Source organism: Acipenser ruthenus, chromosome 27 (assembly GCF_902713425.1).
Source record: "Acipenser ruthenus chromosome 27, fAciRut3.2 maternal haplotype, whole genome shotgun sequence".
NCBI classification, from domain to species: domain Eukaryota; kingdom Metazoa; phylum Chordata; class Actinopteri; order Acipenseriformes; family Acipenseridae; genus Acipenser; species Acipenser ruthenus.
Genome location: NC_081215.1, coordinates 24510339 through 24527879, shown reverse-complemented (window position 1 = coordinate 24527879; position 17541 = coordinate 24510339). Strand labels below are relative to the sequence as shown.

Here is a 17541-nt window from a genome sequence, read left to right as displayed (position 1 = left end):
CCCAAAAATAAAAACGATGGTAAGTTTTCTTTGCAATGAGGCACGCGAAACAGAGTTAAAAATGTACTGACAGGTTGGATCTGGTCATCCAAATTGTCAGTTTCGCTCTCAAATATATTTTTAGAAGAAACTGTTTGAGCAACCGCACAATTCCTTGAACTCATTAAGGGTTTAAGATACCCTTTTGTTCTCTGTACACAGAATGTTCAAAATTGACATCATTACCTAATTTGTGCTACATAATGTGTTTTTGTTTTATTGCGATGCTACAGTGTTTTCACACCCCTGAACATGTCAGACGAGGACTACCTGAAAGATAAAATTATTGAAAAAAAAACAAACTTGAGGTAACTTGGAGGTAACTGCCTCCATCAGAGTGAAGAGGAGACCCAGCTTTCTGGAGCCAAACTTCGACAGTAACTGGTACCGACACAGTCCTGGTTCAAACAGGTCTGATTTTTTAATTGTGCTGTATTGTCCGTACTGTACTCTGCCCTCCCTCAATAGTCTGTGAGGAGCTGCTTTCTGAATGTTTGTTGAGCAGACCCAGTTCTCTCAGGTCCATTTCTAACTGCATTTTATTGATTCAGTCCTGCCTCGCTGCATTAAAAACTCTCCAGCATTTAATTCCTTTTATGTTTACAAACAACTACAGCAATTTACAAACAGGCACAGGTAGTGAACAAAAAAAATGGAAACACCAATGTAAATTCACTTAATAGGGCGTTGGGCCACTATGGTATCCCACTCTGTGGAGTTCTCGGGGGGGGGGGGGGGGGAGGGAATCGGATTCAAATAAGAGTTAGTTAATATGATAATCTTTTATAAAAATATATTTTTAGGAGAATACTGGAAACTGTATTTATTTTGTGCTCATACTGTATGAACTTTCTGCATCCCTATGGTTCACTGTACAATAGAAACTTCATTTAAGCCAATGTGTGAGGGTTTCAGTCCTAAAGAATTAAGCTTCGACAGTCTTGTTGTGATTTACACCAGCACATTCTTTTCAAATATATTTTTTCGAACTCCTCAACAGTCTGCTTTCCATCTGCACATACTTTTTTTTAAATAATTTTTTCGTTAATTCAAATCTATTAAAGGGAAGTGGCATCACAGGGCTTTTCTTAGAAGACTTCTTACATTTTGTGGGGGGAAGACAGGTTACAAAATTAACTTCAACATGCTTTACAAAATCTGAGCCTGCCTGTGATTTATTCATGATGACAGATCATCGCAGTCCAAAAAAGAAAAACAAACCTCTGTGTAATAAGTCCTATCATCGTCCTCCCCTTCAGTAATAAAACATTTTGAAATTGTATTTCTTTGGGAGGCTTCTGGGAAAGGGTTTGTGATGCTTCAAGTCTGCTCATTTATCTGTATGATACCGCTGGGGCAGGGGGCTGATGGCTGGTGATGGATAATCGTTTGTGCTTCAATCTGCTCTTGCTGTTCTGCGGTCTCTTGAGGGCTTGACTTAGATGCTCAAAGAGGTTAGTGAAGCCCTGGCCCTATTGCGTCCCATGTTACTAGTTCATTTTGCCACTTCCAAGCAGTTTGATCTAATGGTTGCAGCAAAAGGCAAGGTTTTTATAACCCTGAGTCAAGGCTTTCCAGACAGTCAGTGAAAGCAAACAGTTTTTTGGTTCTGGTGAGGATTTAGGTATGACTGGAAGGAATCCTAGATTGATCCACATCGTGAATAAATGTGAAACTCCTTAATCACTTGAGATAATTTTTCTTTATTTTTTACAGAATAGACGTGACAGAATTTAAACATTGGCTCATTTGGTCACCTTATATTATTCCATTTGCTCTGTTGCTTTATTTGAACGTAGGTTATTTGTTTTTTGACAACCAATCAGAGTAGGGATAAGGTGCGTCTACCCAACAGTCATGCATAAACAAAAAGAAATATTTACTTCTAATAATGAATAAAAAGAAATATATTTATTATCTAATTGAACACCTTTTTATAATGTGATGAACTGCGGTAACAAAATTGGAAAGAAAATGGAACACAAAACAATCAGACACAAGATGAACACAAATTGCCCAATTCATTACATTCATTCATCTTCCAGTGATTTTTACATTTTTTTGGATAGATAATTGGAAACCGCGTTTTCATTAGGAAGCCTGGCTAATCATTCTACAGGAGCCTTCCTGTTCATCTCTTGGAATGGTATTAACAAACCCAGAAGTCCCTACCAGAAAACAATTAATGCCAACTTGTGCTGCTGTGCACAAGACATACTAAGGACTGCATACGGTATGTTGCGCTTTTTTGTAAGGATTGGTACTCTGTCACTGCCCCTAATTGTTTGAAAACTCATTGAATTGGACGAGGGTCCGGTAACATAGGGCTAGAAATGGAGACGTTGGTCTATGAACTATGAACATAGCTGTCATGTTTATGTGGAGCAAATATCAGTCTTCGGAGGTTTTCTTTTGGATTTATATCGACACTTGGGACTGAGACCCCAACATTGTGTGAAGTGTTCCCTTAGTATAATGAGGGTCAGCAAGCCCCTTGGTTATCTCTATGACCTCTTATACAGTAGCTTGGTTACACTGACTTGAACTTGTATTGGCTTCATTAGAGAGATTTTACTCTTGATTTAATGGACCCTGCGTTGAGATGCATTAGTCTTTCCAAACCGCATGGAAAGCAGTTAATTGTGATTTGAGACAACGGCCACATGTCTTATTAATGCTCCAGATGTTTAGGAACAGACTGCATTTTAAAAATGCATATGTGTTGTTGTGTACATCAGTTTACAGTTTACACTGCATCTGTTTCTGTGTGCATTACCCCATAGGCAGGAATAACCCTTTCATCTCCCCTAAATCTTTACAGATCCGAGCATTGTAAGTGACAGGTATTTAATATTTGAATGGCAGCAATAACCCTCTTCTGGCCTGTGTCATTCCCAATTTACAACCGCCAGCTTAGACGGATAAGTTTGTCACCACGGTAACTGTTGCTAGGGCTGCTAGGAGACTTGTGTTCAGGGTCAATTCTTAGTACTGTACATTTTGTCAGGTGGAACCAAAAGAATAATAGATGGGCATCAAAGAGAAGGAGATGCGATACCTTTTATTGGACTAAATCGTAATTAATCGCAAGCTTTCAAGACCTCAAAGGTCTCTTCAGGTGAAAGTAGGAAAGAGAGATTGATGTTAACCACCCCCTTTCGTAACCTCTCTTTTGTAAGCCTAAATGTATACACATGTCGACCAGAGTTGTAATGTCTCTTAAGTAGTTTACTCAGTATTGATTTAGTATTTGATGACTGAACGGTTTTGCATTTGGGACAGGTACAGGCAAGCAGTGTGATGATTAGCCATGCCGGGGTTACATTCTGTATGTAGAGAATGATTGCAATCATGCAAGACTCAATGGCCAGACTGTTCTACTGTATGTATATATGTACTGTATGTATCAACCACGTTTTAGGCTCTGTGCTTATCAGATAGCCAGGTAATCATAGTTATGAATCACTAAATTCATACATGATGTAAGTGAGCCACTGCTACTGCACATGGAGAAATGCATGTAAAAGTGGTACTTTAAACAAACTGCCTACTTACCTCTATAGAATAACTGCTGCAAACAGTATTTTGAAACAAGTCTGATGTTAGCTAGATTTTTGTCAAGGATTGTTTTAACATCGAAGCACACTTGCACCTGAGAGTCAAAATACGGGTAGCAAGGGGCGGATAGAAATGAGCACATGGACAACGTTAATGAATGGGCTCTGACAAATGGCATTCTGTCAGCACTGACGAGTGTATTTTGTTCCAGACTGCAGCAACGAACTAATGCAATTTACTGTCTGTCTTTCAAAGCGTTTGACTAAATTGAAAATAATTGAAGGCTGTTTCAAGAAACAACTTGAACTCAGAAGGGATGAAATGTGTTAATTTCCTGAATCCCACAGACGATTAAATTACAGCAATGTCTGTACAGATTGAATATCAATTCATTTTTCTTTTTGTTTTCTTTGAGCTCTCCTGACCACAATTGCTGGGAGCGCAAGCGTGAGTTTATAAAGCATTGACTCGTGTCTCTGGAACTGCACTTGTATCACATGGGCTTTTTTTAAAACATCGATTAATTGAGGCATCAATGCACAGGTGCCGAGGTATATAGTAATTGCCTCAATAATGCAGAAACCTTCACAACAAATTTCTTTGATAGAGTTCTGAAAGCAAAGAAGCATGTAAGGCCATTTTTTAACTGAATTGCCTTTGAAGGGCTATAATGAGCTCAACAGGTGTTGCTTATCCATCCTTTTAGTCTTTAATGGACAAAAGTTTTAAGGTTACTTTGCTTCAATGTGTCTTTCACAGCAGCATTTCAGATTGGCTGTATTTATATTGTTTCCTAAACCTAAATAGTAAATGGTTTTCTAATCATGATTTCAATCTTTTCTGTGTGGTTATGGAACAAGGAAATTAAAGACCGGACAGTACCTTAGCTAAACTAACCGATTGTCATGGATTGCTTTCACCATGTTGCAGAGCTATGGTTCAGTTCAGTATCTGTCGCATTTCTCCTACTATGAATGGACTTGCCTGACCTACGCACCACATTACTGGATCATCTGCACTATCCTTGCACTACTAATATGTCATTGTAGGTATAACTGTTGCATCCTATTTCCTATTGCAGTTTAGTACTATTATTTACACTTACTGTAAAATGTACCATATTTAAATATTAGTCTTGCATTGTAGCCCTGTACTGCCCTGTAACACCTGTAAGTTGCCTTGGATAAAGGCTTCTGCCAAATAAATAAATAAATAATAATCAGCACCATACTGCTTGTGCTTAAAATAACCACATGCAGCCAGCTTTTATCCCAAAACAATCATCTTGGACAGCATATAGGAACAGCTGGCAAAATGAAGCTGTAGTGGCCTCTTGTTCTTAATTCCATGCATCAACTTGATTCTGTGATGTCACAGTTGGTTTCACAGAGAAACATCATAGCTAATTACTCGTTTGATCATAAGTGGATCATGTCCTGTGTGAGACAGGTGGATTTCTGGGGGCAGATTGCTTGCAGTTTTATAGAATGCATCTATTTCCCAACTGCAATTTAAAACAGCTTTACAACCGACTTTCCTCCCTGTAATTGCTCATCAAGGTAGAGGTTGACAACACCGGAAAATTGCTTTTCATTAATTACTTGGCCTCTGTCCTTTTCCCAAGGGTTGAGAACCATGCCGGAAACTTTACAGTGACAAGCTTTTTTCTTTTCCTGTCAAGGCACCATGAAGCACATCCTCCTGGCACCCGCAGTCCTTGTGCTGAAAAATTCGAAATCATTAACAAATATATACAGTGGGTGATTACCATGTTTAAGCCCCTTCATCCTTGTGTGAAATCGACAATGGTTTATTCATAAAGAAAGTCCCACTGAAAACTGTCAGTTGCAGATCTAGTGACAGCCACTATTCAATTGCAACTGTAATGTGTTCTATTCACTTTATCTGTGTTTACTAAACCATACTCGTTTCAATGCACTATTCCTTGTATTGAACTCATTAAGATTTTGTATCTGACCTAAAAGGTACTGTCTGGCCTTTGATGATCTTGCCTCATGAAACATCTCCATGCTCTAATTTTTTACAGATCTACCACAAATATTATAGAGCCAAGGTGCTTTGCAAGAATATAAAGTCATGTTATCTAGAAAATAGAGATGAAGTACAGACAGGTTCCGCCGAAGTCCTTGTATCGTGTCCACTGCTGGATCTGTTGTGAGCACTGACTTTACAATGAGTACAGGAAGCTTTCTCTGTTCCGCTTGCCCTTCTCGTTAACGAGAAAGGTGGCCTCAAAGCTTCCCTGTTGTAGGAAATCACTCCATCCTCATCCCAGTCCTTGAGACACGATGCAAGAGGGTGTCACACTTCACAGCATTAAGCGCTTTGCATTGACTCTGAATCTGCTCGGTGTGGATGTGAGAGAATTGGCTACCGCTTCAAATCTGTGAAATTAACATTTTCTTCTTGAATAAAGGCTGATCAGCAAATATTGCAGTCGTGTTTATTTCATTATCCAAATGAAGCAGCTGCTCACTTTCAATTAGCAGACTCAGAAATCGAAGTAGCATCATGCAGTGTTAATCCTGTCGTTAATCTCCAAATCTGCTATTTCTCCCACCCCCAGCCCCCCATTTTCGTCTCCAAGCAGAGCTTCATTCAAGTTTTGTTTGCTGTAGAATTTTGAGATGTTCTTTCTAGCTTTGCAAATAAGTAAAATTAGCCCTGCAGTTATAAACCTAATTTGAGAACTCCTTTGATGTGTTTACTATTTACAGATCAAAAAATACAACTCTTCCCCTGTCTAGAAAACTACTTCTTTCAGTTTAGATGGGGGAGTTGGGGTATTTATTATAAAGGCTTCCTGTTCATGTAAAGAACCAGCGATTTTAGGTATTCTAGCTGTTTTGATTAAACATTGGCGGCTCTTAGGGGTTGCCACCTAGTCATGTCAAGCTGTGAATAAAGTGGAAATGGCTTAAGATGTGGCTGTAATTATGGCATGGGCTTTGCACACAGTGGTCTGTTTCAGTGCTGCTGCCACATAATGGATGAGGAATGAGAAGGAATCTGTGTGTCGCCTTGTTTGATTTTTAGACGATTGCACAATCCGCTTCTAGTTTGCAAAACTATCTAGAATTTTGTTTTGGAGAACAAACTGCTAGGATTTTTTTTGCTGGCAGCATCCTTGGAGGTGGAAGTGCTTAGTGAAACAAACCACGGATTACTTGTGGTTCCATCTGTTAGGTTTAGAAAAAGTATTCTGTAGTTACGCTCCTAGCTATGAATCAGTCTAGTGCTCTTGAAAATAAGGCAAGAAGCGTAATTGTTTGATCTGTCCTCGCCGTGAGTATTGAACTCTGTTCATTACCTTGACACTTCTTCATGAAAGAAGTCAACACAAACAGATACATACTGAGAATACGGCTCCTGTACAGATGCCTCAATACAGACCAATTTGTTGGATAAAGGTCAGCAGATTAATGTGAGGTGCATGCTCCCTGATGAATGCAGACGGTTTGTTTGTTTTTCTTTGATGCACAAGAACTGCATGGAAACACAGTGGGAGATTCATCTGTACTGTCAAATCCTGAGTTTCTGTGGATTTCTCTTCCACCACCCAGGAGGCAGTCTATGTGGGATGAGATGCCAGTGAACGGTTGATATGATTTGCTTCCGTTTAGATGAATGATGTTAATCTAAGATGAATTCAATATTGAAGCCAGTTATCTGTATCATTATTGGAGCAAAGGAGTACTGGATAATTTTAAATAACTAAAGCATTCAAAAAACATATTTTACAGAGATTGCTTTTTTTTATTCATCTACAGTATAGTCTGAATACTATACAGTATAAGTTTATTTCACAGCAATAATCTGTCCCCTATAAAAGGTTAAAGTCATTGTTTTAGTGCTTGTGAATGAGATGCAGCCCTCCAGAGGTGGTAGGATGCTGGAATCAGCTCTCTGGGCCACATACCTTGCCCCCCAAAGTTCTCATTAGATTGCCACTCTCCACTGAGATACAGAGCTGTGCTCACACCACTGAGCAGAGCACTACAGTAACCCAGAAGAGTGCACTCAACCACTTCTCAATTGAAGGTGTCTGATTGATCCAGGAATGTGAAGTTGACCCCAAGTCACACTGCAAGACTCAAGTGGCACCATTAGCAGAGGAAAGCCACATGTTGTAAGGGGGAAAAATGATTGACCCTCCCGCCCCAGGGTCCAGACACTAATCCGATAGTCTGTCTGCTCTTCATTTTCTTCCATTTTAAATAATACCGCTGTGAATATGGCTTCTTTGTGTGCCCTTCAAAGCCCTCCACACACAATCGATCACCTCCCACAGAATCATCTTATTATATTCTCATCAACTGCCATCTTTATTCACAATACATGGTTTATGTGCTACTCCATTTTAAGTTTTTACAATGCCCAGTGTTCCATAGGCTTTTTAGAGAATGCTTTGCGGCAGCAGTTTTTCTTTGTGGTTCAACCTTAGATGAATATGTAATTATGGGTGTTCCTGCATAAATTCGCAAAAATGGGGTGGAGATAATGCAAATTAGGGTTCACAAATATTATAATGAGATGTACTAAAGCTGCTGGCAATTGCAACACCTGCAATTGTATCAATTTGTCAAAAACTTTTGAAAGCCTGTTTTTAAACAGTTGCAATTAGCAAACCTTTAAAAGGCAGTATTAAAAACACTGTCCCCTAAACATGGCCTCTGCGATTGCACCAAGAAGGAGACATTGTCTTCAGAAAGAACGAGTGATTTATAGGATGAGAAGAGAAGTTATTTCGTACCCGCATTACCCTCTTCAATTTAAATGAAGACCAAATTAAGCACAGGTACAGGCTTGGCAGCCACTTAATTCTTGAGCTGCTGTCTGATTTAAAAGATGACTTGGAGCCTGTCACCCAGAGAAGCTATAATATCCCTGCAGTGGTCAAACTATTGTCCACCCTGTATTATCTTACCTCTGGGTCCTTTCAGGGGACTGTGGCAGCTGTTGCTGGCATTTCCCAGTCCGCTTTTTCTCGTGCGTTGCCAGTTGTGCTCAATGCATTTTTGAGGCGAACACCCAAATGCCTTTATTTCCCTGCAAGTATCATAACTTGTCAATTCAGCACCATGAGCTAAGTAGGCCAAGTTAAAAAATAATACAAAAAAACCAAACAACCCCCCCCCCCCCCCCCCCCGCCCCCCAAAAAAACGCTAAAATCATTTAGTTTCAATTTAAAATAATCTTTTATTCGCATTGTACACCAATGTGTTAAATGTAACAGCATGATTTTATTTTGTGTTACCGGTAGCCTACAAGCTAAAGTAAAAAAGTGCACCAAGTATTAATTTGATTGTACTACTGTACTGTATACTGTATAGGCCTACTATACAGATTTATATTTTTACATAACGTAGCCTACCCAAAACCACATTAGTGTTATTTCAGCGCAATGATTTATACATTTTAAAATACATTGAGTACTAGAAATGTATGTGTGTGCTATTTTGTTGTATTTTTTTTAAAACCCGACACCTCCATGTTTGGTTTAGCGAGGGGCTACTGTATGATTATGAAAAGCTTTTTGATAGAAACACATTTTTTATTTGGGGGTGAAGGTGGGGGCCCCACTATAGAATCTGATGGGATTAAACTGCCTTTAATTATTTATTCGAAAAATGTCACACAACTCTCCAAAATGCTTGAACTCTCGCTCAGAGGACGCAACACATTTAAATGAGTATATTGCGGCTCTCTTCATTAACATATTTTCTCTTAGTACATACGAGAAAATGCATACTTTGTGAATTGTTGCAATGAAAATGCAAATTGCGGTATGTTTGCGCTGCGACTGGCCCATCTTAGTACATCTACCCCTGAGTCTTTTTAATTATCCTCTTTCTGAAAGATTTTATATTCACCACCGAAAGGTTATATTGCAGTTATATTGCAGCATGTTCCACCCAGCAGCCATGCAGCAAACTTTGATCAAAGGCGGTGCCCTGAAGAAGCACCTGGCAGCTCTCTGGTACTGTCTGTCTTAGCATGGGTCACTGAAGCATAGTACAGGTCTCTCAAAACTCAATTCACTGAACCTGTGTATATGGAGGGACTGGCCTGTCTGTCAGTATCGTCAGATGGATGCCAACGGGGCTGGCCTTTGTGCTCCAGGGGCTGGTAGGTCGCTGACATCTGCTCTCGAGTTCCTAGGTGTAAAAGAGGAAAATGGCTTTGTAGTGGGATCGGAGAACACCCATTGAACCTTCAGTTCTCCTGAGCTGTGCAGGGAATCGCTGTGGTGAGGGGAAAAAAGAATGTGACATTCCAAAAATCGAGAGGAGATCAAAGGTAAAATAATTTGGTACTCCAAATTTTAAAAAAAGTACATTTAAAAAAAGTACAGGCACTTTAATTAATAATTATTATGGCTCAAGTTAATTTGCTTAATGTGAATGTAATCACTGAGCTCCATCCACAACCTGGATCTCGACTCCTGATGTAAAACTTTGCATCCCTCTGCACCCACTTTTACAGCAGCCTGTGTCTTTCGCACCAGCTGGTAATTATTTGTTCGGCTGTTTTGTTGTTTTCTGTGGATTCACCTTGATGTCACAGGCAGAATATCACACTGGAAGGGCAACGCTCCTAAATAAACATTGTGCTTCCTGACTCCAGATGCCAGGCCTTGTTCTCGCTATGCACAGAGTAGTTTCCACTCAAGTGAATACAGCGCCTTTTTAAAACAAAAACAAGTCATGTGTGCCTTCCTCTGACACCTGCAACCATCTTGCTCAGACGGATTAGTATTTTAGATTGTTCTACAAGTTAACCATGTGTAAAAACAATACCAGTTACCAGACCAACTATTTTAAAGATACTTTATTTTAAAACCAGTAGGATTTTTACATCGGTTTAAATGTAAAGGAGGAACATGGAAAATGCATATTTTAGATTCAGATTTCAGACTAATATAATAACCCTCTGCTGTAGGAGATCTGAAAGCAGATAAGGAAGCAGCTTTGGCACTGATGGTGCCTGCAGTGGGAGTTATGTACAGATGAAGTCCCTAGAATCGAATTCCCAACCAAATTATCAAAGGTACTGTACAGATTCTGAACCTCCAGGCAGTCGCCTGTTACAGAGGGTAACTTTGATCCAAAACCAGGGGCTGTTTGTGTGGGTTGGGTTTCAGCAGCTTTCAAATGTCACTGCGAGCAGGGTTTTAAGACTACTAATTCTCTGCACAGCTCTCATAGTCTCCCTGTTTGGCAGGTGGATGGCTGCACAGGTCTCTGTTATGGTACAGCAGTGCAGAGCTCTGTGAAAAAGGGAGGGGGTACTGTGTCGGGTGTTCCATGAGTTCAGTGCCTTTACATTGGCTAGTGTGTGTACAGTACTTTTTTCAGTATAACTGTATTCTGCAGCATACTCGGGTTATAACATTCTATATGGTATGCTGTAGTGTGTTTGTTTTACTAGGGTGTTGTTTGCACAAAGGATTGGAACCCAGCATAGGTTGCATGTTATATTCTGCAAATTACTGTACCTTTTCTGTTACTTCCCCAATGTATTCTACGACTGATCTTCTTCAGATGAATCTGTAATTTTCTTTACCCTGCTTTCTACTCTCTCCATCCAGCCTGACAGGATTGGCTTGGTTATTCCTTTCAGTCTCTGTGGTGTGATACTCCAGGGACTCTGGCTAAGATTAATAAGTAGCGCGATGGCTGGAATAAATCTGTACTGCTTTCCTCCTTCATTGTTAAGTTAATGATTTTGTCCAAGCCTCCCCGACATGTGTTAGATTCTGATGACCATTCTTGTGGTTCTTAGTAGAACTCCTGCATACACTTCATTAATTGTGACTCGTATCATCGTTGTATTGATTGCCTGCCTTTTTGAGCCCTGCTTGCATAATTCTGATCCCTAGAGTGATTGCCTCCTTCAGATTATTCCAACTCTGTGCGCAGGTAACTTTTAAAATAAAATCCATTAGTTACACAAAGGCAAGCAGTGAATAATGCATGAAACTTCTGAGTTCACAGGATATTTTGACAAATGCATCTCCACTATGACTGATGCTTCAGACTAAGGTGACACTCTTCATTAATTAAACACGGATGATATCCTCATGATATTGAGAAATAAGGAATTATAACTTTGGATTTGCGCTTTCCTTCAGCAGTAAAACCTGATTAGGCAGACTCTTAGGACTGCTGGAGTGTTTCTTATAGCAGGTTTGGCTTGTTAATTTCTCCAAGGGCTTTTCAATGGAGGCTTGCCTCTTCAGAACACGGTTTGAAAATGTGAGCTTCAAGTGGTTAAATCTAATGTATATCGACCGTGTTTCTGAAAGTGTCAGTTATTGATTTCACCTTTTTTATATGATTTTGGGTACGGGAAATGTAAAATTTAGCTTGCTAGGTTCACAGCCTTTTAGCTAGATAGTGAAGTGAATCATTACTCATTTTCATTTACATTTTTTTTATTGCAGGTTTGTGTCCGGAATACCATAAAGTAATTGCCTACCTCGCACCTGCCCTTGGTCTATTTCAAGAGGTAAGACGTCAATTAGGAGCAAAAGTCATTCAGGGTTTATAGACTATAAAAATAAGCATTTGTAATATAATATATAACATATCAAGAAGCAGTTGCGATAATCATGGCATAATGGTTTTGTAATTGCATTTCTGAAGTAGTTTAAGCAGAGACTAGAGCATTCAAATGACTACTTCCAGATGATGCACACAGTACCCCTACTACAAATCATTTGGGGAGTGGGGGGGTATTCTGTAAAGACTATAAACCTGGAGGGCTTATAAATAAAGCAACGTATTTTTGCGTTTCAATGCATTTGGAATCTAATTTAGGACTGCGATTCTGTTGAAACTGGTTGCTTTGTGATCACTGTTGAATCTAGTTGCTTTGTTTAAATCTGACCACCCTGTACTATGATTCCCTTAGTTTGTTTTGCATTTATTGTCTGTAATGCTATTTGCGTAGTCCTGACTGTTGCAATTAGTGGATGGCTTTAGCTCTGTATTCCATGCTAACTCTGTCTGGTTACACAGTGTACCCACGTGACACTTCAGCTCAGGGTCTTGTCATGTAACCATACGTCTGCAATACAGTGTTTCACTTGGCTAATGGGGTAAATCACTGAAGTCTACCTGTACTGGAGTTCCCTTCCCATATATGTTCATTGAACACGTTTACATTCGTGTTTCTACCAACCGGAGGTTTAAGATAGCCCTATATTTATTAAACATTCATACACACACAAATTCATTTAAGTTCTATCCTGGGGTCATTTCTCCCATTTATGTATTTATACAAAAAGAAATGTATACAAGGACGAGACAAAAGTTTTGAAACATTGGCAATGAATTTAATAAGTTTCTTTCAGCATAACTTCATATAGAGCAGCACTATGAAGTTATGGATCACATGCTTTTTTCCCATTCTGTGATCTATAGTTCGACATGTCTTTCTATTTTTTTTTATATACTTTTGCAGCTGCACAATTGCTCCCAACAATAGCTCCTACCCTTTTGCTTTGATGTGTGGATTTGCTGGAATTGTACAGCAGATGGCATGAAGGCCTGTAAGAGAGTTCTCTCGCTCTCTCTGATCCTGAGTGTGCCTTTTGATGGAGTACAATTGCTGGCCTTTTAAAGTTTGTTGCTGCCTTTCTGACTTATCTTCTTATAGGTTTAATATAGTGACTTTAAAACTGGGGACAGCACTTAACATCAATAAAGGTAAAAGCATCCTTCCACAGGTTATCATACTGCTAGTTGGAATATTTTTAATCTCATTTTAAAATCAAGTCATTATTTTATTTTTACGTCAACAAAGCTTTGGGAAATGTTCTTGTGTTTTTAATATTTGTATTCAAATATGTTTGTATCTCTACAGTGCTCTCTGAACAAAATGTTGTTGTTGTTGTTGTTGTTGTTGTTGTTGTTGTTGTTGTTGCTACCTTTTGGTTATCTCAAATGTGAGATGCTGGTTCTGAAAAGTACATTGAATTTAATTCTCAAATTGTCAAATAATGTATTGTGACAAAGTATTGCCAGTAAAGGCGAACTTGTGCACAAATCGGCACGAGAGACAATACACAAGATTAGTTCTGTTCAAACAGGGCGGTACCTGTGTTTTTATTTTCTCCCTGATTCCTGTGTCTCCTCCGACTCTCTCTGATCTGGCCAATTTGGGCCCTATTTATGTCAGTCGGCCACACCCTGTGCAGGTATGCTGACCGCACCCTGTGCAGGTGTGCTGACCCCACCCTGTGCAGGTGTGCTGACCCCACCCTGTGCAGGTGTGCTGACCCCACCCTGTGCAGGTGTGCTGACCCCACCCTGTGCAGGTGTGCTGACCCCACCCTGTGCAGGTGTGCTGACCGCACCCTGTGCAGGTGTGCTGACCCCACCCTGTGCAGGTGTGCTGACCCCACCCTGTGCAGGTGTGCTGACCCCACCCTGTGCAGGTGTGCTGACCCCACCCTGTGCAGGTGTGCTGACCCCACCCTGTGCAGGTGTGCTGACCCCACCCTGTGCAGGTATGCTGACCCCACCCTGTAGCTTCATCTGGGATTCTAGTAATTGTAGTTCTCCCGGGTGACCATTTTGTCTCATGTAGGCGCTCTGGTGTCAGACATTATGTGCGAGGGCACAATCCCCTTAAAATATCTGCCCTCACATATCTCGCATTGATCACCCTGCCCCTTGGTCTGTCGCAATATGTTCCCAATTTTATTGTACATAAGTGGCCTTTCAGGTAAAATGGTTAGTCTTCCCTTGCGACAGGGATATAGTGGAGTCACCTGCACGCTAACATTTCTTCCATTGATGCTTATCAAAATATGCAGCTGAGCAGATAAGTGCCCATAACTAAGCTACTTGGCTTGTGGGAGCTGTATCTGTCTCTAGTATATTGAAGCTATACAGTAACTGCAGTTTCTCTTGGAGAGTCGCAAAACAGAACAGTGAATCATTGGAAAATGAATTAAATTTAGACTCAAACCATTTGTTGCACCTAATGCATAACTACAGTAAGATGACAGCTTCAACTGAGCCATTGAATTATGTTAATAACAAAGCTTGTCTTGAAGATGGCCAAAAATATTTTTTTGGGGCCAATGTGCTGAGAAATCTTTCCAAGCATCAAAAATACAGGCTATGGAGGATTGTAACATTGATGAACAGTGTTATTGGGAACATTTTGTTTTTGTAGTTGGAGTAGTTTTTGAAGATTTAAGTTTTATATTCAGTGCTGTAACTTGCAATAGTATTGGGCCCCCCACTCCCCCAGCTCTAAAATGCAATTAGGTATCCAGCTCTGAAAAGCTTTTCAGCCATTATGGACTCTGTCACCGCCATTTTCCTTTACAATTAAAAACACATTAACTACAATAAAGCTCAGATCTATGTGTATCAGAGGGGCCTGGCCTTTCAAGATTTCAATAGTCACTGTGTAATTATTTTCCCTGGCAATCAATCTGCTTTTCTTCTTTGCTTTAATCTGCCTCAATGAGTGCTTTTTTGTACATCTCACAATTGATCTGCAGTGGGAAGTAAATGTTACTCTTCTGCTACAGATTCAGATTCCCAACAGCCCAGAAATATGCAGATGTTTTTATTTATTGATGCATTTATGTATTGCTGTAAAGTGCACCATCATACATTGGAACGGAAAATGTAACGAACTCAGTTTGATCGACCCTATACCAGCCTGTGTAATCCAGGTTGATGTAAAATGCTTTTAACCCTTCAAGTTGCAAGGCACACATGTCTCCCACAAATAAAAAGGATGCTAACTTATTTTTGCAATGAGGTGCACCAAACAGGGTTTAACATTTTACTGACAGGTTGGATCTGGTCATCCTAGATTTGTCAGTTTGCTTGTGATACTTGAGTAACTCTCCAAATGTGTTTTAAGAAGAAACCGTTTGAACAACCGCTCCATTCCTTGTGTACCTTAAGGGGTTACAATTCTGTGTCTCATCTCTATGGGGTACATGTTGATCAATCACGTTGATTTAGTTGCCAGTGCAGTCAATGCCAGCGGTGCTGATGGATGTACCAAGCCCTGGTCCCCAGGCAACATTTTAATGCATAAGCTCAGAGGGGAAACGCATTGGCCTATCCACTGAGAAACTAACACCACCTATAAAAGTATACCAGGAATGTCCTTTATTCTGCACAACGCATACCAGAGGTGTGCATGTCTTTTTGATATCTTCAGTGGATACTGGCGTGTACAAAAATCCAATCTGAAGTACATGTAAATACAACTTGTATAAATGTGGTCTCCACTGGCAAAGCACTGCCTCTTGGAATGCAGTCATGCAAGAGCGGTTTGAATCCTTCTCTTGGAAGGGGACCCGTGGAGATCCCTAACATATATTTATAATTATGCGTACCTAATAAAGAAGCATACGGTTTCATTATTGGGTACACAATAAAATCAAAAGTGCTAAATGAAAGATCCAGGACAAAGCTTGAGAGATGTGTCAATTATCTCAAATTGGTCAGCGTAACGTAAATGTTTCGTTTGGAGAAATTGATACTGAGGTATAATTGTTCCCTTGCCTTATGTAGGTCATGGTCTGTAACAAACAAAGGCTTCTTTGAGAAGGGCTAAGAGGGGAAATCACTGGATAATCTGTTATGTAGATGACTACCTTCAGAGTGCTAATTGGAAGGAGACCCTAAAGCAGCTAGTCCCTGCTAAATTACACGGAATAACTATTTTAGATGGAACGTTTGTGGTGGGGGTAGGGATTAAGAGTTGGACATTTTAATTAGGGATCATTGGTTCCATTTGTTAGCTTATATTCTTGAGACAAATCTGTATAATGGGAGTTGGTTCCATTATATAGACACAGCCTACGTGCTGACTGGGTGTGCATGCTGGCTAAGTGATTTGCCATTGTTTGGTTTGTGATCTTAATGTTACTTGGCTTAGATTTAGCATAACAATATAAATATGTAATGTTCTCAATATCATGTGCACATGATCTGATTTGTCATATCCTCCCCATTCCCCTTTATTCATTTACATTTTCCAGTAAGTAGAAACTTGATATATTTTAGGCCCCAGCAACACATTTCTGTAGAATATAAACCAAAATATAGAATTCCTTAACCCCAGTTTACAATGCACCAGTACTGGGGAATTAGTGTTTCAAGTCCTATCACTTGAGAGATCTGTATTACATTGTGTTGTATTGACGAATAAGGTCAAATCTCGGAATGCATTCCGTACATCAGCTTATGCAAAGAAAATTATATAATTACATAATTAAAAAAAAAAAAAGCTCTTGAGTCTTATCAGCTTTCAATGCTGGGTGCCAAGTAAACATTCCTTGTGTGACTTTTACTCTCTTCATTTTCACCACACCAAGTTTAATATGTTAGCCTTATTGCTCCTAAACCATAGGGGATATAGTGACACAATGACCTACTTGATCACAGCACTGGCAACACCTTGGAAACCATATTTCTGGTTTTGATTGGGTATTAGTTCTGGATTAGTTCTGGACTGTGTGTTACTGTATTGATGAGGACAGGCTGACCTGCTGTTTAATGATATAGACACCTGTTCTAGTGCTGGTCTTTACTATACTCTCAGTGTGTTTCAGTTGAAACTTCACGCAAAAGAAAAAGAACAGTTATTCCATTGCATTTATAAGTAGCCCAATACAAAATGTAATAACATTGAAATTAAAGATACAGAAATGCAGTTTTGATTGTAAAATGCATTGCTCAGCACAGTGCTTGCTTTCTCATGCTCACACAGACTGTTAGGGTTAAACAGGGGTTGGCAACTTGTTGAATACGTAGAACACACACACACACATACACGTGTAATTGTATAGAACTTCCGTTTTGTTTGTCCGTGGCCAAGATGTGTTTTTTTTTTTTTTTAATGCCCGTCACCACTCGACATGGTGCTGACCCCTGG

The 17541-nt window shown here is 39.8% G+C and overlaps 1 protein-coding gene across 10 annotated transcripts in view; it reads left to right on the top strand.

The window, feature by feature from the left end:
* Positions 1 to 17541, top strand: part of LOC117431992 (xylosyl- and glucuronyltransferase LARGE2s) — a 107593-nt gene that overhangs the window by 45071 nt on the left and 44981 nt on the right. For 8 of the 10 annotated variants that reach the window (XM_059002461.1, XM_034053358.3, XM_059002460.1 and 5 more), the window contains one exon: positions 12065 to 12129. The exons of the other annotated variants lie outside the window; for them this stretch is intronic. The gene's annotated coding sequence lies outside the window, so the exon portion shown is untranslated. The remainder of the gene's footprint in view (positions 1 to 12064; positions 12130 to 17541) is intronic. 10 annotated transcript variants of the gene reach the window in all.